The sequence below is a fragment of the Macaca nemestrina genome, chromosome 4 (assembly GCF_043159975.1).
Source record: "Macaca nemestrina isolate mMacNem1 chromosome 4, mMacNem.hap1, whole genome shotgun sequence".
In the NCBI taxonomy this organism is placed as follows: domain Eukaryota; kingdom Metazoa; phylum Chordata; class Mammalia; order Primates; family Cercopithecidae; genus Macaca; species Macaca nemestrina.
The window spans coordinates 102,001,576-102,028,641 of NC_092128.1; positions in this window are offsets into that span (position 1 = coordinate 102,001,576).

Below are 27,066 nucleotides of genomic sequence, written 5' to 3' on the forward strand. Positions count from 1 at the left end.
GGAGCCTCCAGGGCCATCTCAACCCCTCTACCCCGACTTGGGTATTGCCAATGCTCACAACAGAGCTCAGCACATGGTAAATGGTCAAAAAGCAGTCACTGAATAAATAATGTACTCGAACCGTTTGATCCAGCAATGCACTACTATGTAGTCATTATATGAAATGACTACATTTCATGGAAAAGAAGTCGTTATATGAAAAAGATACTTGCACACACATGTTTATAGCAGCACAATTTGTAACTGCAAAAATATGGAGCCAGCCTTTATGCCCATCAATGAATGAGTGGATAAAGAAAATATGATACACACACACACACACACACACACACACACACTGGAATACTACTCAGCCATAAAAAGGATAGAAATAATGGCATTCACAGCAATTTTGATGTAATTGGAGACCATTAATCGTCTGAGTGTAGTAACTCAGGAATGAAAAATTAAACTTTGTAAGCTCTCACACATAAGTGGGAGCTAAGCTATGAGGACTCAAAGACATAAGAACACATTGGATTTTGGGGACTGGGGGAAAGGGTGGGAGGGGGCGAGAGATAAAAGACTGCATATTGGGTACAGTGTACACTGCTCGAGTGATGGGTGCACCAAAACCCCAGAAATCACCACTAAAGAACTTATTCATGGAACCAAACACCACCTGCTCCCTAAAATCCTATTGAAATAAATAATTTTTTTAAAAAAAAAGTACTCAAAAGTGTCTAGCACAGTCCCTGCACACAGTAGGTACTCAGAAAGTATGCTTTCCTTCCGTCCTCCAGATGCTCACAAGACTCATGGTCATTTCAAACCATATTTCGGAGTGCCTCCTTCCCCATTCATACACCTAGAGTGGTCTGCCTCTCCCTGGGTGCCCTAAATATGCTGGGTTTCTCTCTTCTTTTTTCCCCAATCACATTTGCTGGCTCCTTTGTTCCACCCCTTTGTCCTCTGCCTTATGATGGGCAATAGCACTTTATAACAACCTAATGCCATAGGGACAACTGCCACTCTTCCAATGAAGAAAACTGAGAGTCCAGAGGTTAGTGTCTTGCCCTAAGCCATAGGGATGGTAAGTCACAATGTGGGGGCATCTAAGCCTTTTGACTGCGAGTCCGTGGTTCTGCAGTTGCCTCCCTGGAAGCAATGTGATCCTTTAAAAACTATTCCTCAGCAGATCCTCGGGAGAGGATAATGAATGATCATCATGATGCACTTCCCAGAAAGCCACAGATGCAAGCTACTTTGGGTGGAATCCTGGAAATTGGTGGAAGAAATGCTCTGGTCAAGAGAGCCTGTCCTAGGGCCAGCTCTGCCACCTAGCATATGTGTAACCTTGGGCAAATCTCTGCACCTCGCTAGGCGTCAGTTTTCATTTCTGCAAAATGGAGGTAACAATCCCTGCCCTTTCTATTTTATAGTACTGTTGAAAGAATCAAATGCATCATATGGGTGAAAAATGGTCATTAATCAAGAGTGCCATTTAGGTCTCTAAACATTGACTTGCAGCATCCATTATGTATTTATTTTTATTCTAAATTAATTTTTCCTAAGAGACATTATAAATATGTTTCAACTGCACTTCATAAACTTTTTTTTTTATCAGCCGAACTAAATTTTTTATAGTCTACTCTAGCAGAAATAACTCATTGTCATTGTCATCACTTTGATAAACAAAGCTTTGAGGGCTTAAAACATCACCGAGGATAGAACTGATATTTGCCAAGGGATCCTTTGGTCCATGAATCTCACCAATTGGCTCCCTGTGCAGTTACATGAATGAGGAAAGGACAAGACAAGGCTCTTGGATCTGCGACGTCTGAACTGCCTCCTGCCAAGTGGCAGGGACAATTTTAGTGCTGCTGAGAATCTGACTGCTGTTTCCGCCCACTCCCGCCTTCCTCCTTCCTCCTGTCCTTGAGCACGCAGATGCTGCCTGCCTTCTGCTCTCTCCTTCACCATTTTCTTGCATTTCCATGTCTCCTTGTACCCGTTTTCCTTACTTCAGATTCTCATTACTGCGTTTTCCTTCTTATCCCTCCCCACCCCCTACACACATAGTTATATATTGCTTGGTTTCTCCAACAGACCTATGCTGTTTCCTTACCCCAGTGAGCATGCCCAGGCACAGCCTGGGGGTAGCAGGGGTGATTCATACTCATTCTTCTCTTGAACCCTCATGATACCAATGATAAGGGTCCTTTCCAATATGGCTAACATCTTTACTTCCCCTTGTCATTTTCCCCTGGATTACTGTATCCTTTTATTTGGGCACCTGCCTCTAGCTCTGCCCACTCCAGTCTACTCATTCACCCTACTGCACTCAGAATGAACTTTCTAAATATAAATCTGACCTACCACTTCTGAAATGCAGTAACTAGACCCTACAAACTCCAGATAAAATCCATATTTCTCAGCTTCACATTCAAGGTCGCCTATCACTTACCCGCTACTTACTGCTCCACATGTACTCATTCCCAGCTACACAGCTCCTGCACACTGAAAGAGGATCTTCGGGGTCGCTGCTAGTGAATAAATGAATGAACAGCACTTGCTCAGCGTGGGACATTGTATGATGCAATGGAACCTGTATGGATTTGGGGTTAGACCTGTGTTAAGGCCTCTGAAACTTACCCACTGATACTGAACAATTAACCTCTTTTAGCCTAATTTTCTCTGTATATAATAGAAAAACTTATGCTCCTCCCACAGCTGGAACTAGGGAATGGTGACTGAGGGATTTACCTTGGACACAAAAATTAAGGCAGCACCAAAAACTCAGTAATCAAGAAAATACCTTAATACAATAATTTTTGGAAAAGTCAAAATTGGTGAAAAAAATCCACGATGAACAAAATTTTAAAATTGTAAATAAAGACCGTATCTGACCGTGCTCTTACCCGACTCACCTCACTTGCTGTCCTTCTCACTGACATTACATTACTGGTCATTAGTGACCAGTGGCACTCTATAAACCGTGGTTGGCCTGGAATATACAGAAGGTCAAAGTGTTTCTGTATTTTAGTGGTAACTGGCCAGAATGGTTTTACGTATGTTCCACCCATTTACAAATCTGGGCTTTAATTTTGTATGTCTTCTGTTATTTCCTTTTTTTAAGCAATTTCTTTTTAGTATTGCAGTTTACAAGAGTTTTGGTGAGCAATGGATTAGAAATAATTTTACAAAAATGTTCCTTCATCACAGATGGCTTAGGAAGCACTGCTCTGAAATTCAACGCAACCCCAAAGCTCTGTGGTTTTCTAGGATTGATTCATTTATTTCTAACTGAGATGTACCGAACCGTGAAAGGATGTGGGCTGGACATACTAACTCCAAGGAGCCCCAGTATCATTGTAGTCCATATCAATGGCGACCCCTGGTGTTGGGAGCGCAGCAGCCCTGTGTGAGTCCTGCAGCAGGCCCTCCTGGCCCATCCACTGTTTACCTTTTTGGTGGGCTTTCTTTTTTCCTTTTTCTTCCTCACTTGCTGCTGCATTCATCTGGACAATGAATTCATCTGTCTATCTGTTCATTCAACAAATACTTACTGAGCCTGTACTATGGGTGGGCACATTCTCAGATGCTGGGAGTAGCGATCCATGAATCTGACAGGGTACCTACCCTGAAGAAGCTTACAGTCTAGTGGAAAGACCAGAATGAACAATTAAGCAAACAAATAAATGTGTCACACTTGTGAAGTGTTAGGAAAACTAAGTGTTCTGATTAACAATAAGAGAATAAGGTTTACTTAAATAGGATGTTCAGGAAAGCCCTTCCTGAGGACACCATCCCTGAAGGACGACAAGGTCTTAACCATGCAAATAACAAGTAGGAAACCCTGACAGGCAGAAGGAATGAAATGCATTAAAGCCCTAGGAGGGGAAGAGCCTGCTGTGTGTGGTCCAGGACCTGAATGGAGAACAGTGTCATTAGGCAGAGGGGAACATGCCAGGCAAGACTGGTGAGGTAGTATGCCACATCATGCAGCATCTGTAAGCCATGGTGAGATGTATGCACCCTACTTCAAAACGTGTGCACCATATTTGAATTGTATGAGATTTGGGATATTGAGCATGATTAACACAATCCCACTCTCCAGAGATGCCTCCTTTAGCTGCCATGGTGGACACTTGGTTTTTTTGTTGTTGGTTTTTGAGATGGAGTCTCGCTCTGCGGCCCAGGCTGGAGTGCAGTGGTGCGATCTCAGCTCACTGCAACCTCTGCCTCCTGTGTCCTCAGCCTCCCAAGTAGCTGGGACTACAGGCATGTGCCACCATGCCCAGCTAATTTATGTATTTTTAGTAGAGACGGGGTTTCACCATTTTGGCAAGGCTGGTCTTGAACTCCTGACCTCAGGTGATCTGCCTGCCTCGGCCTCGCAAAGTGCTGGGATTACAGGTGTGAGCCACTGCATCTGGCCTGGACACTTGTTTTTATGTTTGCTGTGCACTTCCACCACCATCCGTTGTGACTGCTTCTCCCACATTGCCGCTTTTTTGTGTGCTGACTCTGATCTCTGTCCCTGGGGAACCCAGGCTGGGCAGTCATGGCTTAGACTCAGTGATGGGTCAAGAGAAGAATCTGGGACCCAAGCTGAACTCATCAGATTACTTCCGTGAGTTTACTCTAACTAAAACCAACAGGAAAGATGATGCCTCTTTTGTAGTTGAACCCCAAACTGCCTGTGGCCAGGTTCCCTGCCTCAAGAAGAAAATGTGTGTGCACTGGGAGAGAATGAAATAAACAACAGGCTGGCTAATATAAAGGCTGGATGGATGGAAAGCGGGAATGGTGGTGAGTTTCCCTTCCCAGGCTCTGACCCTGGGATGCTGCCCTGCTTCCTTCATTCTGTGCATTACGCCAGAAACCTTCTAATAAGTCTTTGTTACTTACTATTTTGCTCAAGCCTGTTTGAGTTCAGGTTCTGTGATCTGTAATTAAAAACATGTTAAAAATACAGCTTCCCAGGCTCCTCACGACTTCCAGGGATCACCCTTTCCCATATTCCCACATTGCCGGGGACTTCATCTTCCCTGATATATTTTAAATATGCTGAAGAAAAGTCCATGTTTCCCAAAGCATGTTTGTCAGAAACTTCTACTACTGGGAAACTGAATTTGACTGTCTCTCTGTTTTTTGAGATGGCCTTTATCAGAGCAGCAGTTAAGGAATTGGAAGACTGTAAGTTGGTATTCTCCACAGATTCTATGGGGTCCCTGAGATAGGACATATGTATTGTCTCTTCATAGATGTACAAGTGCACACACATACACACATGCTAGGGTGTATTCTTACGGATGTACAGGGCAATTTCAGTTGTTGCTTTTACGACCAAATGAAAGCAATACTATTTTTCTCGATGTTTTATAAAGGAAAGGCCTTTACTTGGGCTCTGGGTCAGTTTAGAGTTCTTTAAAACCATCTGGAGCATAATTTTCTTTCTTCTGAACAATTTCTTTGTGCTATTTTTCTTTAAGCTCAACTGTAGTAGGAAAAAAAATAAAAGCCTTTAGAAACCAAGCCAAAAATCGGTGTGAATCCTGACAGCAGGCTCCAAAATGCCAAGTGGGAGAGAAAGAAATGGAAACACTGACTTTTTCCAAAGCCATATAACAATTCATCCTTCAGCAGATATCCATGTGGTCTGATGCATCTAAGCTTTCAGAGGCTGGCCTGGGCCAACAGCAGCAGGTTGTCCCGGTGGCTGCATATCGTCATGTGCCCATCTATCCATCTACTTCTACCACTCTGAAGCTGGTGACCTTTAGGATTTGCTGCAAAATCCAGATGTTCAATCTGGCTCTTAAACCCCCAGAGGACTAACTATCGGTGTATTACAGAGGTGCATGTAGATATTTTAAACTGCAAATGATAAGTTCATTTGGATGGTGGCTTCTGGATGTCTTAAAAGGAATGATCTACTGCTGAAAATTGGATTTTTCTGTGGCTTTGCTTTTAAGAATAAATTCTTCTGTTAATCCTAGATCTATACTATATTGCTCATAAAGGCAGCCTTATAATTATGAAGATATGACCCACTTTATGAAAACTTTTTATACAAAAATCTTAAATTCAAAATAGATTTAATATACAGTAGTTATTTGAATTTTAAAGTTCTATTAATAATTTTAAATCAAATGTGTTTTTTTTTTTTTTTTTGAGATGAAGTCTCACTCTGTCACCCAGGCTGGAGTGCATGGTGCCATCTCGGCTCACTGCAACTCCTGTCTCCCGGGTTCAAGCGATTCTCCTGCCTCAGCCTCAGTCAGTAGCAGGGACTACAGGCACGCACTGCCACGCCTTGCTAATTTCTTGTGCTTTAGTAGAGACGGTGTTTCACCATGTTGCCCAGGCTGGTCTCGAACTCCTGAGCTCAGGCAATCTGCCCATCTGAGCCTCCCAAAGGGCTAGAATTACAGGCATGAGCCACCGCGCCCCGCCAAATGATTCTTATACACTTCTAGCTTCTCTGGTTCCTCTAAAATAGGCGATTTGTGACAATTCATACCTGTTAGGAGAAAGAAATGCTTTGAGTAAGGTGGAGATGCAGGTACTCTGAAACAAAGTGTCAACTTGTGAGATTTAATCACATGGCTTTCCCCATAATAAGAATTGATAGTTGTCTTGATCACTTTTGAGCTTGAGAGGAGTTTCCTATCCATGTGATCTATGACTAAACTAGAGTCTAGTTGACGATTTGTTGACTATGACAGATCCTGTGAGCTGTTACTGAAACCGGTAAGCTGGTCTCTTAAGTGTCCTTAGATTCTTCTTGCCACTTGCCTGCTAGGTCACAGTGTTGGGGGAAGAAACCTGGGCTTGGAGCCAGAAACCTGGGTTTGAGATTAGGTTCTAGCATTGACGACTCATAGCACCTGGTGAGTAATTTACTTCTCAGAACCTCTGGTACCTTGTTTGTAAAACAGGAATAACGGGCCAGGCACGGTGGCTCACGCCTGTAATCTCAGCACTTTGGTAGGCCGAGGCGGGTGGATTACGAGGTCAGGAGTTCAAGATCAGCGTGGCCAAGATGGTGAAACCCCGTCTCTCCTAAAAATACATTAAAAAAAAAAAAATTAGCCGGGTACCTGTAATCCCAGCTACTCAGGAGGCTGAGGCAAAAGAACTGCTTGAACTCGGAGGGTGGAGGTTGCAGTGAGCCGAGATTATGCCACGGCACTCCATCCTGGGCTACAGAGTGAGACTCCATCTAAATAAATAAATAAATAAATAAAACACAAAAACATGAATAATGCCTGCCCAAGCTCTCTATGTTGTCATGAGATTTAAATGAGATACCATTATGGAAATGCTTCCTAATCTATAAAAAATTACACAAAAGTTAGTTATCATCCTCTTTATTTTGTCCATAAAATAAGTGTCCTCTCTAGAATGCTCATCCCTATGCCTTCACAAGGTGTATGAGTCCAGATTCCAGCAAGAAGCAGAATCTACTCCACAGTTTTTAAGGCAGATGCTGTAATGAAGGGATAGAAGTGTGGGTAGGGTTAAGGGAACACCCAGGAAAGGAGAGAGCCCAGACAGTAACAACAGTGAGAAGCCATTACTCCCTCTATGGTCAGAGGGCCTGGGGTAGGGATGGGAGGAACTATGCCACTGGAGCCCAGGAAGAGCTGGAGTCACAGAGGAGGGGCCACTGAATGGGAGCTGCAGTCACAGAGGCACGCACTCTCTCCAAAGACTCCTAAGCAGGGAAGAGGAGAAGAAACAAGGTCCCCACCTGTCCCTCCTCCTGCCTTCTGGAGTCTCTCATTGACCAAAGCTCACTGGAAACTACCTGGTAAGGGATCCGTGCAATGGTGCTATTTGTGGAGTTAGAGAAGAGCAGGCAGTCACATGCATGGGGTGAGTGGAGCATCGCCAGTTCACTGGTCAAGTTCCTGCCCATTGCTTAGCTCCCATCTCCTCAGGATACAGAGGACTTTCACCAATCCCTTGTTGGATTCAACTCCACCATCTTGTGTTTTCTCCATTACTCTTATTATCATCCGAAACCATCTTATTATTTATTTGCTTGGTTGTTTCCTGTTCATCCTCCCCTACTAGAAGGTATATTCTATGAGGCCAGGAACTTTGTTGACCTTGTTCACTTCCCTTACTCCAAACCTGGAGCATAATCAATACTTGTTAAATATCTGCTGCATGTACAATGATGGCAGAGTAATTGAGAAAGAGGTAAGATGATCAAGGATGCCATCAAATGAATATCTGAACTGTAACTATATGAGGAAAAGTTCCCATTGCTCCTGCCCCTGGTGATTCAACCATTTAAATTTTTCCATTCTGAAGAACTCAGACTGCTGGGCTGAGGCATGCTCATTAATGCCATTTCCTCAAAGCCTTTTTGTTTCCTCATTGTTCTTTGCACATTGCAATAGGAATAGTTCTTCCATGAGGAACTGAGGCCACTCATTTTCTATTTGCATCTGAAAGTGGGGATTTGGCCACTTCCTCTACAGGTTCCTTATCTTTTTGGCAAAAAGGGAGCTCATGTTGTTGCATAGCAGCTGTTGCCCCCAGAGTCCCGGATGAGTCACCACAATGGCAATGGAACTAGTAATCCTTAATGCTCATATAAAGTGCTTTAGGGATTAAAAGTATTTGTGCAGTTATCATCTCTTAATCCTGACACTCTCCCATGAGAGAAGTGTTATTTTCTTGTCTCTTAGATGAGGAAGTTGAGACCTCCCATGCATGGATTTTCCTTGTCAGTGACAGATTTTTCCTGGAGTAATCTACATCACTTTTTAGTAGCACATCCAGGAAACAGCTCTCAAGGGGACTGGCTTTGAGATTGAGTTCCATTTTGCCTACAGAGCAAGTCACCTAATCTCTTTGAACCTCAATATCCTCATCTACGAGACAAGAAACACTTCTCTCATGGGATAGTGTCAGGATTAAGAGATGATAGCTGCACAAATACAGCACCCCTGGCTCCTCACAGTTCAGTCTTTTCTAGCAACTGGCATGGCTTCATTCAGCATCTTTTAGTTGGTCAGGCAGCTTGGTTGGTGACAAAAATTTGGACTTTGGACTCAGACTTAAATTTAAGACCTTTGGGAGGCTGAGGTGGGTGAATCACTTAAGCCCAGGAGTTTGAGAACAGCCTGGGCAACATGGTGAAACCCCATGCCTACAAAAAATACAAAAATTAGCTAGGCATGTCGGCACATGCCTGTAGTCCGAGGTACTTGGGAGACTGAGATGGGAGGATCACCTGAGCCCGTGAGGTTGAGGCTGCAGTGAGCTGTGATGACGCCACTGCACTCCAGCCTGGGTGACAGAGTGAGGCCCCGTCTCAAAAAAAAGAAAAACAAAAACAACAAAAACAACAACCACCACAAAAAACCTAACTCTGGAACATGGTTTCTTTTTTATTTTAGGCAAGTAACGTTTCTCTCACGTCACGGTTTTCTCTTTTCTTGAATGGGGTTATTAACACACATCTTCCAGAGTCATTTTGAGAATAAAATATCACAGTATACATGAAAGTATTTGTCACATAGTAGGTGCTCCATAAAACTTAGTTCTCCTCCTCTTGTTCCACTTGCATGCTTTCATTTTGTAAGACACTTCACATCCCCTTTATGAAACTGGAGACAGTATCAACCCAAAATAAGCTAGATGTTTAGGTAACAGTCCACTCTGAGCTGTGAGGAGAAAAGGGAGCCCAGGCCAGGCAGAACCTCCTTTCCCTGTACTCAAGAGGTATGGGAGGCAGCCTAGTGATCTTGGCTTAACTCTAACCTCATCCTGACCTTGAGGCCATGCTTATTTGCTCAGCATCAATCATGCCCATGACCTTTTATAAATGTTATTGATGTTTAAAAGGGGCAAGCAGCTGGTGCACATAGGTAAAAGGATAAGAGATTCCAAATTCAACTCTAGCTTCTTGGAGGAATTAAGCACATGCATTTACTACTCTTTCATTGAGTGCCAGGTCCCATTCTAAATGTTTTATACCAATTACTCTATTTAAAATTTAGGTCAACTCTATAAAGTGTACTCTCATTACCCCCACTTTGAAGGTGAGGAAACAGAGAGTGTTAGAGGGAGTATTAGTTTGTTCTCACTCTGCTAATAAAGACATACTCAAGACTGGGTAATTTATAAAGGAAAGAGGTTGGAGGCCTCCGGAAACTTACAATCATGGCAGAAGAGGAAGCAAACATGTCTTTCTTCATATAGTGGCAGCAAAGAGAAGTACCCAGCAAAGGAGGAAAAGCCCCTTGTAAAACCATCAGATCTCGTGAGAACTCACTCATGAGAGTTCACAAGAACAGCATGAGGGTAATCACCCCCATGATTCAATTACCTCCCACTGGGCCTCTCCCATGACACATGGGATTATGGGAACTACAACTCAAGATGAGATCGTTAGCCAAGGGCAAACCAGAATTTGATCCCAGCCACTGATAGACATTTGCCCTATGAGATAATAGCCCTGAAATTCTCAAATCTTCCTAAATCTCATTTGCCCAATCAGCCAACCTTAATGTTTGGCCAATCATTGTTGGAAGAAATGAGGAAGTGTAAGGCAAGGAAAAGAGACTTGATCTAAATTCTTGACCACCAGTGGGTGCTGTCTGAGCATAGAGAAAAAAGAAGACAGAAGATGACGCAGCACATCAACATTTGTGCTCATAAAAAATATTTTGAATAATCTTTGTGTCTGTCCCTTTCAAATATACAAAAAAAAAAAAAAAAGAATTTTTCCAGATCCTTAGCATGTCTACCCTGTTTCTTCACCTTAGCTTTTCCACACCGTCACTAAAGGGGAAGATAGAAATCCTGGGGCTCCTTTTGATGGAGGCCATGAGGACCCTGAATAAGCAAAGGACAATGGCTCTCCTTCTGTTGTTCCAACTCCACAGCAGTAAACAGCTACCTCGTCCCCCAGGGAAGCGGACCTCGCTGCTGATGTGAGCATAAATACTCTGTGCTGCATCCTGTGATGATAACGGGAAGTCCTTGCTGTGCAGGAGGGCAGTGGACTTTGCAGTTAATCAAACATCCACGTGGACATTGTAGTTAATCAAGTCAGATATTGTGGCATCAGCTCTATTCGACACAAAAGAAGGGCAAAGGTCCCTAGTGGTACCACACAAAAGGAAGGGCAGGTAAAGATAATGTCTTGGCTGTGAATTACTGTTAAAAAAAGAAAGGAAGGAATATGCTGGCTGTGATTTTTAACATGGGTCAAGGCTATTTGATATGCACATGCCAGTTACTTTTGCGAGGCAAAATCGGCAGTGTTGGAGGTATGGATTCCCTTGAAGGCAGGGAGATGATACCACCACCATAGCCTCTACATTTGAATCAGCTGTCTTGGGAAGTGGAGTGATCCTCATTTCCATTCACATGTCCTGCAGAGCCTGGGAGACCCCTTGGGGTAATATGTGAAGTGGATTCAATCATTGGATAGTAGAGAGTGAATTATAGCGACCTTAAGAATTGAATATTCTAATACTATTTAAACTGTGCATGAACTTCTCAGTGAACACTTCCATATAATGAGAGCAAGAATTGTATCCCCAGTGCCTGGCACACAGTTATTGCTCAATAAATCTTTGATTGATTAATGAGTACATAATAACACATACATACATACTTTTAAAATCAAGTACTAACAAGGTACTAGGTATTATGCTAAAGAGTTTTATACATCATTCAGTCTTCATAAACAAAGTACGCAAAGGCTAGGGGAACTGTCCAGTGTCACACAGAAGTCATCATAGGATCAAGGTTTTATTCTAAATGATTGCGCTGATGAGCAAAAGCCAATGAGGTTTTCCTTAAAGCAAATCATTTTATATCCTGTCTATATTCATAACTGCTGCTAGAACATGTAAGGAGGAAAAAGGAGTATCTTTTCTTCACCCATCACAAGGTCCACAGCTGACACCCCTAAAACAACAGCTAGATTAACAAGAGAAAAGCATAATAAATTTATGTACAACGTTTTAGGTAACACAGGGGCCATCAGAAATGAAGGCTCAAACACCCAGGGAAAACTGTATTTTTATGCTAAGTCTGATGAAAAAAGTGGATAGCTGTAGAGAGATGTGATTGTACAAAAAGGATCCGATCTAATGGTAAACTGGGGGGAATTTTGCAAGGCTTGTTCCTTCAGACTTTCCTGCATGTCTGTATGATATTCCTTTCCCCACCACTGCTCCCAGGAATGGAGCAGGACTCCTGTCACATGAGAACCTTCAAAGGAAATGAGAGGAGGTCAGAGAGTTACCTTCCAAGGTTTTATGGCTTGCTTTAGAGGAGAGGAGTTCTAGTTTCTATGGCTCAACTTCAGGGAGAGATAAGGAAAGGAGAAAGAAGTGTATGTCTGAGGAGAAGATCAGAGAATTTCTTGCTTCTGAGACGTTTCCAATTTCCTTCAGCTCAAAGTATTCCACATATGAAAGCACCATCTTTATTGGGGTACCATGTTCCTAGCCCTGACAAACTCGAATTCTTTTCTAGGTTGCAACAACAACAACAAAAAAGCCCCAGCTGTGCGCCGTGGCTCACACCTGTAATCCCAGCACTTTGGGAGGCTGAGACCAGTGGATCACCTGAGGTCAGGAGCTGGAGACCAGTCTGGCCAACATGGTGAAACCCCGTCTCTACTAAAAATACAAAAATTAGCCAGGTGTGGTGGCCAGCTACTCTGGAGGCTGAGGCAGGAGAATTGCTAGAACCCAGGAGGCTGAGGTTGCAGTGAGCCGAGATTGCACCATTGTACTCCAGCTGGGACAACAACAGTGAGACTCCGTATTGGGGGGGAAAAAAAAGAAGCCCCAGAACGTCAAAGTTGAGCCCCAGAATGGTCGTTGGAGGTTGTTTGGCTTAGACCCCTATTTTCACATGGGATACCAAGACTTCAAGAGGTTAATGATGGGCCTCAGGTCCCCGTCTAGGATGAGACTGTCCCTCTTGCCTGGGACTGAGGGGTTGCTGAAATGCAGGACTTTCAATGCTGAAATCAGGAATGACTTGGGCAGACAAGGAAGAACTGGTCACCCTATCCCTACCCAGTGAGTTGTAGAGTAAGAATTTAAAACCTGCCCCCCAGTGTTGACCCCACACAGAGGATCTCTCAGCCACTTCCCTCTATAGGGGCCTTGTGGGTTTACAGACGTTGACCTGAGAAGCTGACACCCATAAGTGCTGTTATTGTTCACCAGGGCCTCTACCTTTTAGCATTGTTTTCAATGCTGTAGCACAAATGTTCAGAATATGAAGTGTCTGGGCACATTGGCAAATACATAGAGGTCTGAAGGGGCACGGGAGATTGTCTTCAAACACTAGCGACTTGTTGGACATCTGTATGTTGAGCAGGGTCAACCAAATTTATCATCATATCTGAAAATTTTTAATCGGAAATGTTTGCCTCAGGGAAAAGGAATAAAGCATTTTACACTTGAGAGAAATTTTTATCATTTAATGCTCACAATAACCAATGAAACACATATTATTTAAATTCTTGTAGAAAAGGAAACTAAAGCTTAGCATGATTTAACAACATGCCAGAGGCCACATAGCTAGCAAGTAGCTTCATCTGGTTTTAAATGTGCTCTTTCTCATTCTAAAGTCCAAAAATATAGAAGGTTTGGGGGAAATTGGGGAAGATATTTAGTCCGCTGCTTTGAAAAATGATTGTCCTGGGCAAAAGCCCCAATCCCTGTGAGGTATTCATGGTTCAATAAATTAGGAAGCATTGTTCATTCCACCCTGGTCGGGAGCGTCTCAAGGCACATTAGTATAGGGAAAATCCTAAGAGTTTCTGCTACCAGGACTGTTCCTGCTTAATCACCATTTCCCAAATGTATTTTGCCATCATGCCTCTTCCCACCACCATTTGTTGTTGTTGTTGTTATTGAAGAGACTGTTCTTTGTTTCCATGTAAGATATATTAAAATCCCATGCACTTTGGATTACAATCCACTGGATACTCTATTCTGCTCTGATGAGACAACTAAGGTCATAACAGGGATAGGCAATCCTTAATACTCTTTGCTTGTATGTATGTGTGTATGAGAGACAGAGAGAAAGAAAGAGAACAAGGGAGAGAGAGACAGAAAGAACACACAGAAAGCACATGAGCCTGAGAACCTAAGCACCATCCCCATGTCTAATTGAGAAGAGGAACAGGGGAATGTACACAGATAAACAAAATGTGCCACTTCACTTGCTTTTCCTACAACTGAGCTCAAGGATCTGCCCCAACTTTTCTTCTCACCCTTTCTCATATGCATGTTGCAAGTGTGAATGGAAATAATTATGAATGGGAAATAATTTTGTCAGAGATTAGCATGTTTTGCTGGGGGTGGTAGGAGTTGGGGAGGGAGGGGGAATGAGGAGGAAAGGAAAGGTAGAGACACGAATTCATTTCCTGGTATGAACAGGGGATGCAACTGTGAGATGTGACAGAATGCACCAGGATTCCCGAGGAAAGCTGTCAGGGTAGTCAGGACGCAACTTCCCTGAGACATTGCAGGTGCAGCCCTGACCTATAGCCAGGAGTAGAGAGAAGGGCTGAAAGGGAAATTTTAGAGTCTTCTCTGATGGAATTTTAGATCTATATTTCAAGTAGATACACTGGATTGGACAATATTTAAGGTTACCTACTGATCAATGCCTGATGATTTGATTATTTTGACCATCTTTACAAAAGGGTTACTAACAACCATCATTATAAAATTCTTGTTCAGAATGCTGCTTGGTAAGTAGCTCCATATGCGGATTCTCCCAGCTTCTCAATAAAATACTCATAAGGAAGCAGAATAAGAGAAAAATTCCCAGGATTAGAAACTGGAATTTATAGACAAGTTATTGTTAGGAGTTGGAATGCCTCAATACTCAATATAACACTTCAAAAAACCAGTTTGCACCATCACCTGGTTCAATATTTAATGAAATAATAGGTGTTTGTTTCATTCCATATCATCTCCTGCAGACTTAAGAACTAGGACCTGTGCCTACAAGATTAGCAGTGTCTTTATCCTTCAGTCTTCCTTCCACCTTCCACTTTTTAATTCTAAGGCAGGGACTATAAATCTCAGAGCTCAACTAGGACATATAAAGGGCAGAACTTCAGCACAGTACATTCTGAAAAGTTCCATCCCATTAAAAAAAAAAAAAAAAAAAAAAAAAAAAAACAGTGAAGTTTGAGGCTGAGGCAGGAAAAACTCACACAGTACAGAAAGCTTGTGAACACTGAACTCTGTGACCTTTTTTCCTGGCTCAAAATCCTTTTCAGTGGGTCTGGGAAAACTTAACACCTTACAAGCCATAAAATCTCCTTAAACAGATTTTTTGATCCAGTATAGTGTGGCTTACTTCCAATCTGACCCTAGCATGGCATCACATGCCAGGTAACAAACCCCCTTATCTTAACTCGGGCATTCCTTTCTACTGACTTCAAGTTTTTCAACAAAGCTTAACTCTTTCAACCAACTGCCAACTAAAGAATCCCTAAAAGCCATCTTTGACTTGTAAGTTCCTGTTTTGAGATGTCCCACTTTTTAGGGCAAAACCAGTATATATCTCCCATGTATTGATTTATGATTTTACCTGCAATTCCTGTCTCCCGGAAATGTACAAAAGCAAATTATAACCTGACTTTCTCCATCACACTTTGTGTTTCCTCAAGCTATGGTCACTCATACTGGCTCAAAATAAACCACTTTAAGGAAGTTTGGTTTTTCCATCATCATTTGGAATGACCAATTTTCATATACTATTTGGATTCACAGCATCAGACAACTAAGGTGTGAAAGCAGCAGGAAGATTATTCACTAGTTAAAATCTTGCTAGTGTTAAATAAAAATTACAAGTTTTGGAATAAATTTCTGTGCTAGACTCCAACAGATTAAACAAAAAATCAAAATGGAGTTACTCATGCTAAAGTTCCAAGTCACCAAACACAAACTAAGTTGTTCTCTGACCTTCTGAGAAATCAGGAAAGAGACATAATATCCAATTTCACAAACAGATCAATTTCAATCTTCAGTAGGCCCTGCTTTAATCCTTACCCAAAAGAAGTAGCCTGAAGTCACCTGATGTTAACGAATCTCTTATTTTTCTATTGCTCTGTCTCCCTGCCCCTGCCTTATGAAGAAAGTAACTTTGAAACTGACACATTTCTTCTTTGCTTTCTCTTTCTTCAGCCCATCTCTGCCTATAAAGCCAATCCCTGCTGCTCAGTTCCTCTGAACACTTATTCTATTTTATGGATTCTAGAACTGCTAATAAAGCTAACTGGGATCTTTAAATGTGCTGTGATTTTTGTCTTTTGACACTGATACTGGTCATGGATCTGGAAGAAATGCCCATCAATCTGTCCTGCACTTTAGACTGGAGACAGGGAATCAATAAAGTAGAAAGAGAAGAAGAAAAAGGCTATTGTTCACTCTATCTGAAAATAAATATGAAGAATTACTAGACATCACATTTTTTAAGGAATAAAAATTGTAAGAAAACAGCATGGTGACGATGGGAGAAAATAACCTCCAGGCAGGACCTCTGGCTTATTACTGGGGAAAAAGAAGAGGAAGGCATTTCTACAGATACCTATACATGATCCCAAAGAAAAGTCTGGGAAGCTGTTTTGTAAATTCACTAGACAACAAAAACATATCCATGTGAAATATAAGCAGACAGCCATAAAGAGACAACAGATTGAGATTAAAAGATTGAAATGTAGGATTAAAATAGACTCATAGCGAATTTCAAGGAATCTTAAAAGACAATAGCAGTGCTAAAGTTTACATTGGAGGACAGTAGAACTGATGTGTAAAAAAACTGATCAGTGATATGAAGCGCATATTTGTAAAAAAATTTCCAGAATGCAGAGAAATTATACAAAAAGAGAAGAACCATAATGGGAAAAAAGATGATAAAACTAAAGAGAGATATAGATGGCTAACTTGTGAATAAGTATAATTTCTGAATAAAACCCTAGGAAAAGCAGAAAAGACTACTATAACCAAAACTGTAACCGCCCAACAGGTTCTTGCCTGCTGCCTAGACTGAATGGATTTCTCAATACAAGGGAATTTCAATAGAGAAAGTGTATTCATGCAGAGCCAGCAGTACAGAAGACGGGAGTTTTATTACTACTCAAATCAGTCTCTTCAAAAACTTGGAGATCAGAGTTTTTAAGGATAATTTGGTAGGTAGGGCTCTGGAAGTGGGCAGTGCTGACTGGTTGGTTTGGAATGGAAATCATAGGGAGTCGAAGTGAGTTTTTCTTGCTGACTTCTGTTCCTGGATGGGATTGCAGAACCCAGCCAGCAAAATAAAGAGGTGGAGGAAGATCTACCAAGCAAATGGAAAATAAAAAAAAGCAGGGGTTGCAATCCTAGTCTTTGATAAAACAGACTTTAAACCAACAAAGATCAAAAGAGACAAAGAAGGCCATTACATAATGGTAAAGGGATCAATTCAACAAGAAGAGCTAACTATCCTAAATATATATGCACGCAATACAGGAGCACCCAGATTCATAAAGCAAGTCCTTAGAGACCTACAAAGAGACTTAGATTCCCACACAATAATAATGGGAGACTTTAACACCCCACTGTCAACATTAGATAGATCAACGAGACAGAAAGTTAACAAGGATATCCAGGAATTGAACTCAGCTCTGCACCAAGCAGACCTAATAGACATCTACAGAACTCTCCACCCCAAATCAACAGAATATACATTCTTCCCAGCACCACATCACACTTATTCCAAAATTGACCACATAGTTGGAAGTAAAGCACTCCTCAGCAAATGTAAAAGATCAAAAATTATAACAAACTGTCTCTCAGACCACAGTGCAATCAAACTAGAACTCAGGATTAAGAAACTCACTCAAAATCGCTCAACTACATGGAAACTGAACAACGTGCTCCTGAGTGACTACTGGGTACATAACAAAATGAAGGCAGAAATAAAGATGTTCTTTGAAACCAATAAGAACAAAGACACAACATACCAGAATCACTGGGACACATTTAAAGCAGTGTGTAGAAGGAAATTTATAGCACTAAATGCCCACAAGAAAAAGCAGGAAAGTTCTAAAGTTGACACCCTAACATCACAATTAAAAGAACTAGAGAAGCAAGAGCAAACACATTCAAAAGCCACCAGTAGGCAAGAAGTAACTAAGATCAGAGCAGAACTGAAAGAGATAGAGACACAAATACCCTTCAAAAAATCAATGAATCCAGGAGCTGGTGTTTGAAAAGATAAAAAAAATTGATAGACTGCTAGCAAGACTAATAAAGAAGGAAAGAGAGAAGAATCAAATAGAGACAATAAAAAATGATAAAGGGGTTATCACCACCGATCCCACTGACATACAAACTACCGTGAGAAAATACTATAAACACCTCTACACAAATAAACTAGAAAATCTAGAAGAAATGGATAAATTCCTGGACACATACATCCTCCCAAGACTAAACCAGGAAGAAGTTGAATCCCTGAATAGACTAATAACAGACTCTGAAATTGAGGCAATAATTAATAGCCTACCAAACAAAAAAAGCCCAGGACCAGAGAGATTAACAGCCGAATTCTACCAGAGGTACACGGAGGAGCTGGTACCATTCCTTCTGAAATGATTCCAATTGACAGAAAAAGAGGGAATCTTCCCTAAATCATTTTATGAGGCCAGCATCATCCTAATATCAAAGCTTGACAGAGACAGAACAAAAAAAGAGAATTTTAGACCAATATCCCTGATGAACATCGATGCAAAAATCCTCAATAAAATACTGGCAAACTGAATCCAGCAGCACATCAAAAAGCTTATCCACCATGATCAAGTGGGCTTCATCCCTGGGATGCAAGGCTGGTTCAACATACGCAAATCAATAAATGTAATCCATCATATAAACCGAACCAAAGACAAAAACCACAGGATTATCTCAATAGATGCACAAAAGGCCTTTGACAAAATTCAACAGCCATTCATGCTAAAAACTCTCAATAAATTAGGTATCGATGGGACGTATCTCAAAATAATAACAGCTATTTATGACAAACCCACAGCCAATATCATACTGAATGGGCAAAAACTGGAAGCATTCCCTTTGAAAACTGGAACAAGACAGGGATGCCCTCTCTCACCACTCCTATTTAACATAGTGTTGAAAGTTCTGGTCAGGGCAATCAGTCAGGAGAAAGAAATAAAGGGTATTCAATCAGGAAAACAGGAAGTCAAATTGTCCCTGTTTGCAGATGACATGATTGTATATTTAGAAAACCCCATTGTCTCTGCCCAAAATCTCCTTAAGCTGATAAACAACTTCAGCAAAGTCTCAGGATACAAAATCAATGTGCAAAAATCACAAGCATTCCTATACACCAATAACAGACACAGAGCCAAATCATGAGTGAACTCCCATTCACAATTCCTTCAAAGAGAATAAAATACCTAGGAATCCAACTTACAAGGGACATGAAAGACCTCTTCAAGGAGAACTACAAACCACTGCTCAACGAAATAAAAGAGGACACAAACAAATGGAAGAACATTCCATGCTCATGGATAGGAAGAATCAATATCGTGAAAAGGGCCATACTGCCTAAGGTAATTTACAGATTCAATGCCATCCCCATCAAGCTACCAATGACTTTCTTCACAGAATTGGAAAAAAAAAAACTACTTTAAAGTTCATATAGAACCAAAAAAAAAAAAGAGTCCACATTGCCCAGACAATCCTAAGCCAAAAGAACAAAGCTGGAGGCATCACGCTACCTGACTTCAAACTATACTACACGGCTATAGTAACCAAAACAGCATGGTACTGTTACTAAAACAGAGATACAGACCAATAGAACAGAACAGAGCCCTCAGAAGTAATACCACACATCTACAATCATCTGATCTCTGACAAACCTGACAAAAACAAGAAATGGGGAAAGGATTCCCTATTTAATAAATGGTGCTGGGAAAATTGGCTAGCCATATGTAGAAAGCTGAAACTGGATCCCTTCCTTACACCTTACACAAAAATTAATTCAAGATGAATTAAAGACTTAAATGTTAGACCTAAAACCATAAAAACCCTAAAAGAAAACCTAGGCAATACCATTCAGGACATAGGCATGGGCAAGAACTTCATGTCTAAAACACCAAAAGCAACGGCAACAAAAGCCAAAATTGACAAATGTGATCTAATTAAACTAAAGAGTTTCTGCACATCAAAAGAAACCACCATCAGAGTGAACAGGCAACTTACAGAATGGGAGAAAATGTTTGCAATCTACCCATCTGACAAAGGGCTAATATCCAGAACTCAATACAAAGAACTTAAACAAATTTAGTAGAAAAAAATCAAACAACCCCATCAAAAAGTGGGTGAAGGATATGAACAGACACTTCTTAAAAGAAGACATTTATGCAGCCAACAGACACACGAAAAAATGCTCATCATCACTGGCCATCAGAGAAATGCAAATCAAAACCACAGTGAGATACCATCTCACACCAGTTAAAATGGCGATCATTAAAAAGTCAGGAAACAACAGGTGCTGGAGAGGATGTGGAGAAATAGGAACACTTTTACACTGTTGATGAGACTGTAAACTAGTTCAACCATTGTGGAAGACAGTGTGGCAATTCCTCAAGGATCTAGAACTAGAAATACCATTTGACCCAGTAATCCCACTGCTGGGTATATATCCAAAGGATTATAAATCATGCTACTATAAAGACACATGCACACATATGTTTACTGCGGCACTATTCACAATAGCAAAGACTTAGAACCAACCCAAATGCCCATCAATGATAGACTGGATTAAGAAAATGTGGCACATATACACCATGGAATACTATGCAGCCATAAAAAAGGATGAATTCATGTCCTTTGTAGGGACATGGATGAAGCTGGAAATCATCATTCTCAGTAAACTATCACAAGGACAGAAAACCAAACACTGCATGTTCTCACTCATAGGTGGGAAATGAACGATGAGAACACGTAGACACAGGAAGGGAAACATCACACACCAGGGCCTGTTGTGGGGTTGGGGGAGGGAGGAGGGATAGCATTAGGAGATATACCTAATGTAAATGACAAGTTAATGGGTGCAGCACAGGAAGATGGCACATGTATACATATGTAACAAAGCTGCACATTGTGCACATGTACCCTAGAACTTAAAGTATGATTAAAAAAAAAAAAAAAAAAAGAACTGGTTGAGCCAGATTACCTGTCTGGGTCATGTCAGCTGGTGCATCAGAAAGCAAGGTTTACAAAATACCACAAGCACTGATCAACAGTGATGTTATTTACAGAAGTAATTTGGGGAGGTTCAGACTCTTACAGCCAGAGGCTGCATGGCTTCTAAACCGTCATACCTAATCTTGTAGCTAATTTGTTAATCCTACAAAAGCAGACTGGTCCCCAGGAAAGAAGGGGGTTTATTTTGGGAAGGGCTATTATCAATTTTGTTTCAAAGTTAAACTATAATCTAAACTACTTCCCAAGGTTAGTTTAGCCTATGCCCAGGAATAAACAAGAACAGCTTAGAGATTTAGAAGCAAGATGGAGTTGGTTAGGTCAGATCTTTTTCACTGTCATAATTTCCTTAGTTATAATTTTTGCAAAAGTGGTTTCGAAGCTATGAAATAAAAACACTTTCTGCAAATCCATGTAAGTCAACGAAATGACACATAAATCTAGACATTTGGATAAAGACAAATGACTAGAATAAAGATAAAAATCAATTATGATCCAAATAAGGAAAACAGGTTTTTATAAAGAAACAAACATCAATTTAGCTCAGTTTCTCATTTACTACCCTAAATGCCAGTAGACAAGAAAGTAGTGTTTTTTCCCTCCCTCACTGAAGAGCTTCAGACCCAAGAATTTTAGACTCAGTCAACTGTAAGAAGGCAATAGAAATATATTTTCTGAAAAACAGAAGCTCATAGAATATGCCAACAATGTACCTGCCCTTCCTGATATAATTATTTGAAGATCCATTCCAATTAACTGAAAGATGAAGCAAAGCTAGGAGGAGTTCAAGAATGAAGAAGTCGTAACATAAAAGGAGTGGCTTTGAGTACAAACTGGCCTGTTTAGCCATCCATTGTTAGAACAAATGCATGGTGAATACTTACATTGTGATACTGTGTTATAATAACAAATATATATTTGGTCTTTCTTCCTGGTTTCTGTCAGAGCTTTTAAAACCTTTGGAATTTCCTGAGTGATAGAGGTGATGGGAACCTCTTTGTTATTAATAATAAGCATCATTCAACCATGCTACTGAGCTTATTGCTACTGAGGTTACTCTTAGAGGATGAGTGCTGGCTGCCAGAGAAGCCAAACGTGTGATTAAAGGGTTGAAATTTTGAGCTCCCACTCTCCAACTTCTGAGGAGCAGAAAGGGGCTGGGGATTGAGTTAATCGTCAATGGCCAATGTTTTCATCAATCATGCTTATGTAACGGAACCTCCGTTAAAAGAATTCTAAACAAAGGGGTTGAGGGAGCTTCTGGGTTGGTGAACACATTGAGGTGCTAAGAAGGTGGCGTGCTGGAGAGGGCATGGCATCTCTGGGCCCTGCACCACCCCTATACCTTGTTCTATGCATCTCTCATCTAGCTGTGCCTGAGTTGTATTCTTTATAATAAACCAGTAATAGCAAATAAACATTTCATGAGTTTTGTGAGCTGTTATAGCAAATTAATGAGCCTAAGGAGAGGGTCATGGGAGGCTACAATTTATAGCTAGTCAATCTGAAGTACAGGAGGCCTAGGCTTGCCAACTGGTGTCTGAAGTAGGAGCAGTCTTGTGGCATTGAACCATAGAAGTTGTGGGGTCTGACCCTAACTTCTAGTTTAATATCAAAATTCAGCTGAATCACTGGACACCTAGTTGATGTCCAGAGAGTTTTAGAACTGGTTGTTGGTGTAGCAGAACCACACATATTTGGTGTCAGAGCATTGAGAGAAGCAGACCAAAGTAGTTTGTATGTATGCATATGTACATACATACAAAAAAGATTATAGGTGATACTGTAGCAGGACAAGCTGCAGAGAAAATTCCTCAGACACCGAGTTAAAGAAGGAAGGGGTTTATTCGGCCGGGGCATCCACAAGACTCCTGTCTCAAGAGCCGAACTCCCCGAGTGAGCAATTCCTGTCCCTTTTAAGGGCTCACAACTCTAAGGGGGTGCACGTGAGAGGGTTGTGATCAACTGAGCAAGCAGGGGGTACGTGACTGGGGGCTGCATGCACCGGTAATTAGATCGGAACAAAACAGGATAGGGATTTTCACAGTGCTTTTCTATACATTGTCTGTAATCTACAGATAACATAACCGATTAGGTCAGGGGTTGATCTTTAACTACCAGGCCCAGGGTGTGGCACCGGGCTGTCTGCTTGCGGATTTCATTTCTGCCTTTTAGTTTTTACTTTTTCTTTCTTTGGAGGCAGAAATTGGGCATAAGACAATATGAGGGGTGGTCTCCTCCCTTAATATGAATAATATCATTAATACAGCTGATTCTTAAAAATGTACATCAAATTTACATCCTTGCAACCTCAGAGTTTTTCCTAAATTTCAGTGCCAATTAAACATGTATAAAAATCAATTCTATGCTAACTTAAAATCAGCATCAAAAATTCCAAGGAAGCTATGAGGCATGTCTCAGTGTCTTGATCTCTGACTTAATGCAATAATAACAGAATTTAATACCAAAAGATTAACATATAAAAACACCAATAGATTAAAAAAAATAAAATGTCCAGATAAACCAGATGAAATTTTTGGGTTTCGTTTTTTTAGCTTAGGTACTATGTGTTGGAAGTCTTTGGAAAATGACGTTTCCTTTGTTTTAATCTCAGAAGTGGGTAGGTGTTGAACAGGATGCCACAGTGCTAGTTTAAGGAGAGGTAAGATGTGAAATTTAGAGGATATTAAACTGTTTTTTCCTTAATGGCCCTTATTGCCAACTGGTGCCTCACTCTTCAGGTCAAATTTATTTTGTAAGAAATGTAAAATATTTTATAAGAGTAATTTGACTCCAAATAGCTTGAGAGAAACAGGAAATATTTGCCAAATTAGGCATGTGCTCACTTACTTGCTACTGATCTTATAAACATTCCTTTCCTTCCTCCAAAAGGGTGAGTCTTCACTAATAAGGAAAATATGTGTCACTAAACTCTCTTTATTCCCCTCCTTAGCCTGTTCTTTAACAAGGTTATCGGAATTATTTATTTTTCTACAGTCCCTTGAGGACTGTAGAATCTTCCCAGAAGTTCAAGCCCTGACTCCTGGCTCTTATCCAAGTCCTATAGGGCAGAGCTGCCTGCGGTGTGGGTCACAGACCTGTGGGAGGGTCCTGTGCTGTGCTCAGGCCCAGTAGTTTGGGGGTGTCTTGCTCCCTTCCCCTGCCTAGGTGCCCATCAGCTTTGTGCTGTCTTGACATGCTGCTCCGTGGGTAATTCCTCACGGGTTTTGAAAACAGCAAGATGCATTTAATTCTTTAACTGCTTTTGAATACAATGCTGACACACTACTGGCATTGAAAGTTTGGAGTTATTGCTGTGTTGAACCATAATGTTTAGTGATTCATAGAGTGAAAACTAATATTCTCATTTGGACTTGGATTGTGTTGAAGGTCCTGTTTCTGAGCCTTTTTGCCAGAAGTCAGTAAGATGCGAGCTGGATTCCTAAAGCAGAGAAGATAAATCACCATGACAGGGTTTGATTGTCCATATTTTAAATTTACTGATCTTCTAACACAGGCTGAGAAGGGCAGTAGACATTTAGTGAATATTTATTGGAAATATCAGAGCCCAAGAAAAACGTATATGGTGACAATGCATAGTAGATTTTTCCAGAACTTTCTTCATTTTCAACATTCTGTGTTATTATATGTAAAGGTATTATTTTGTTTTGATTCTTTATGGAAAAAAATATGGCCTGTTTGTTCTGGGCTTCAGGTAGTTAAAGGAAGATAAGTTTTGGAACCTGTGGGGATTGGTATGAGAAAGCACACGTAAAGCATCTAACACAATGACATCGTAGAAAGTCTGTAAGCTTTGGGATTAGAAAGACCTGGGTTTGTACCCCAGATTCCCCAAGTCTTGCCCAGGACTTGTTTGGTCTTGGGCAAGATTATTATGAAATTTCGGTCACATATTATGGTGGGGAGAACTGATTTGTTATCATCACGGAAGAAGTTTGGGGAGTGGGAGAGGGTCATATTTCCTAAAACTGAAAGTTGGAAAGCTCTTGTTCTCTTCTCACTGCACATAATGTCTTCATAGTCAAGCCTCTGTGCCTTCAGTTCTACTTCTGTGAAATGGGTAAAATGGTCAACACTGTCTCCCTACAACAACTGGAGGGAGAAAGGAATGAAGTCATGTCTCAACACCCTTTAATTGGGAAAAGAAATGCTTCTGCCTCTCCTGCTCTTTCAACAGACCCAGGAGGATATTTTCACAGTGGTCTCAGAGTGCTGACATACTCAACATCACTAATCGGCTCCAAAGGTTGTGGATTCATTCTAGTTTGGCAGGAGCACGAAGACAGACAAGGAAAGATTGCTGCACATGGGAAAACCTTTCACAAGTAGAATTCCATAATAATGAAAGCACGGGGATGGCCTCTTTTTGAATTGGGCTAACACTGTTTTTTTCTTTCTCTGGTGGAAATATAATGTATTTTATCATTGCAGGGAGCTGCTGCATTACTCATTGTAATGGGATAAAAGCATCGTAGCTAAATTCCACCTGTGGCATTCTTTAACCATAGTGTTTGGCCAGTGGCCTAAAATACTTGGCTGCAGAAGAGGGAAATTAGACTGTGAGTAACTGATGTGATTAACTCACGTCTACACTCAAGGTAAATGAAACTACCTTGTGGTGTGGGGGATGACAGATTGTAATAGTTATAGTTTTCAGCCCTGAAGAAGAAATTAGCAAATGAACTTAGGCCCACCAATCAGGAATTCATCAGTGATTACAAAATAAAGTATTGGATCCAGTTATGCAGCTTGACTACAACCAGGATTTAAAGCTACCCTAAGACAATCCACTCTATAGCACACCATCAATGCAATGCATTTGTACTTATTTACGAAGCAAGTGAATATCCATTCATTCTTTTGTACCTCAAAACCACCTTCTGAGTCAGATAAGTATGACATTTATATCCTCATTTGGTCCATAAGGAAATTAAACTGAGGATCAGAAAACGTTGGACAGCTGTCCAAAGTCACAGGGCTACCAAGTGGCTGGTACAGTTCTTAAACCCAAAACAATTAAATACACTGCAAACATTAGACTCCTTGTCTCCAACTCTTCCCACCATATCACAGATGTTATCCTCAGTCCCTTTGAATGTCCACCTGGATCTCTGGCCACAGTCATGGCCCTGCATGTTGATGTTCATGGCTATCACTGTGTCTCTAAAATCTAGTAAGAGCTGTTGGCAAACTGACAAGGCTTTTTAGAAACCATTTCCTTTCTGATGTGCCATGGTCGCCTTCTCTGTTCTGAGTGGGAAAGTGCCCCTCAGCTGTGTGCGTTGAAAATATTCAATAGTTTGTGTCACCTACAGACACAAAGCCCCTGTGAAATATATTTTGTATCTTTTCACTCAGCATGGAGTCTCAAATGCAGAAGAGACTTTGTATGTGTTAATGAGAATCCTTATTATGAAAAATGCAAAGGTTATTATTAATGATCATGCTGCTAATCATTAATAACAGTTGTGGATACTATTTACTGACGACATGCTCTTCTCCAGGTGCTTTTATACAGTTAGTTCATTTAATGCTCATTAAAACACCACATAAGATAGAAAATTAACATGCCGTTAGGCCCCCTTTCCAAGGGCCAACCCTGCAACTACTTCAGATGAAAAAGGAAGACAAAGACAGACTCCACCTGTGTAAATAAAACAGGAGATATTCCTGGACCAGAGAAGAACAAGCACTGCAGATGAGGGAGGTGGTGGGGGAGGGAAATTTACAGGTGCCCTTTTATTCTCCCACATTATTCTGAGTATACTATAGTCAGTAC